This window comes from Hordeum vulgare, chromosome 4H (assembly GCF_904849725.1).
Source record: "Hordeum vulgare subsp. vulgare chromosome 4H, MorexV3_pseudomolecules_assembly, whole genome shotgun sequence".
Lineage (NCBI taxonomy): Eukaryota > Viridiplantae > Streptophyta > Magnoliopsida > Poales > Poaceae > Hordeum > Hordeum vulgare.
In genome coordinates, this window is record NC_058521.1 from 493,912,972 (window position 1) to 493,915,370 (window position 2,399).

Consider the following 2,399-nt stretch of genomic DNA (forward strand, 5'->3'; position numbering starts at 1 on the left):
ATCACATCATTAGGAGAATCATGTGATGGACTGGACCTAAACTAATAAGACGTAGCATGTTGATCGTGTCATTTTGTTGCTACTGTTTTCTGTGTGTCAAGTATTTGTTCCTATGACCATGAGATCATATAACTCACTGACACCGGAGGAATGCTTTGTGTGTATCAAACATCGCAACGTAACTGGGTGACTATAAAGATGCTCTACAGGTATCTCCGAAGGTGTTCGTTGAGTTAGTATGGATCGAGACTGGGATTGGTCACTCCGTGTGATGGAGAGGTATCTCGGGGCCCACTCGGTAATACAACATCACACACAAGCCTTGCAAGCAATGTGACTTAGTGTAAGTTGCGGGATCTTGTATTACGGAACGAGTAAAGAGACTTGCCGGTAAACGAGATTGAAATAGGTATGCGGATACTGACGATCGAATCTCGGGCAAGTAATATACCGAAGGACAAAGGGAATGACATACGGGATTATATGAATCCTTGGCACTGAGGTTCAAACGATAAGATCTTCGTAGAATATGTAGGATCCAATATGGGCATCCAGGTCCCGCTATTGGATATTGACCGAGGAGTCGCTCGGGTCATGTCTACATAGTTCTCGAACCCGCAGGGTCTGCACACTTAAGGTTCGACGTTGTTTTATGCGTATTTGAGTTATATGGTTGGTTACCGAATGTTGTTCGGAGTCCCGGATGAGATCACGGACGTCACGAGGGTTTCCGGAATGGTCCGGGAACGAAGATTGATATATAGGATGACTTCATTTGGTTACTGGAAGGTTTTCGGGCATTACCAGTAATGACGAATGGGTTCCGGATCTTCACCAGGAGGGGGGACCACCCACCCTGGAGGGCCCAAGGACCTTGGGGTGGCGCACCAAGTAGGTGGGGTCAGCCAAGGCTGTCTTGCGCAAGAGAAAGAAAAACCAAAAGAAGAGAAAGAAAAAAAAGGAAAGGTGGGAAAAGAGAGAAGGACTCCACCTTCCAATCCTAGTTGGACTAGGATTGGAGGAGGACTCCTCCTCCCCTTGGTGGCGCAGCCCTTGGGGCTCCTTGAGCCTCAAGGCAAGCCTCCCCTCCCTCCTCCTATATATATGGAGCAATTAGGGCTGATTTGAGACAACTTTTTCAAGGCAGCCCGACCACATACCTCCACGGTTTTACCTCTAGATCGCGTCTTTGCGGAGCTCGGGTGGAGCCCTGCCGATATTAGATCATCACCAACCTCCGGAGCGCCATCACGCTGTCGGAGAACTCATCTACCTCTCCGTCTCTCTTGCTGGATCAAGAAGGCCGAGATCATCGTCGAGCTGTACGTGTGCTGAACGCGGAGGTGCCGTCCGTTCGGCACTAGATCATGGGACGGATCGCGGGACGGTTCGTGGGACGGTTCGCGGGGCGGATCGAGGGACGTGAGGACGTTCCACTACATCAACCGCGTTCACTAACGCTTCTGCTGTGCGATCTACAAGGGTACGTAGATCGGAAATCCCCTCTCGTAGATGGACATGACCATGATAGGTCTTCGTGCGCGTAGGAAATTTTTTGTTTCCCATGCGACGTTCCCCAACATAAAGTCCCTGCAATTAAAAGACATCAGTAGACAGAAACTGGCACTGGGTGCACTGAGTTAGTAGGTTAGTCCAAATATGTGTAAAAAGCTATAAAAGTGTGGCAAAACATATAACAATGTCACCCAAAATAGCATGGAACAAACAAAAATTATAGATACATTTGGGACGTATCAGTAGTTCACATATTCATGTCCTTTGTAGTCTCCTTGCATATCAGAAGCATTAGTGTGAGTAGGAGCATAGTTTTGACCATATGAGGAATTTGATCCTCGTGAAGACTTTGGTCCACTTGAGGAATTTGATGTGGGGTTCTTGTTCTTCACTCGTGGTGTCATGAGGACATTCACGTGAAGACTTTCGAAGCTGCTTTTGGGAACCCATATTTTCCTCAAGGGTGGTCCATTCCTGCAGTTAGTTCGAAAGTATCTAGCAAATACTTCACCATTCTGGTTTTTGAACGGTTTATAGTTTGAGTCAAGTGACTCATCAGAGGAGTATGAAGTTTCACATGCAAAGCGTGATAGAGTAGATGGATCAACAAGAGGTCCTTTTTTAGCAACCCATGAGGTTTTGGGATATTGCTCAGGTTTCCAGTATGACCCATCAACATTCAATTTCCTATCAAAGGCAATACCCTCTTTCCTAGGGTTTCTGTTCAGAATCTGCTTTTTGAGAACATCGCAAAGGGTTTGATGCATCCTATCAAGCAAGTTCCTCAGGTCTCCATCAAATTCTTGAGATGTTGACTTTCATTTGGAGACCTGGCCTGCAGAAGTGATTAGTTCGATTTCTTCATCACCCACATCTGAAGGGGT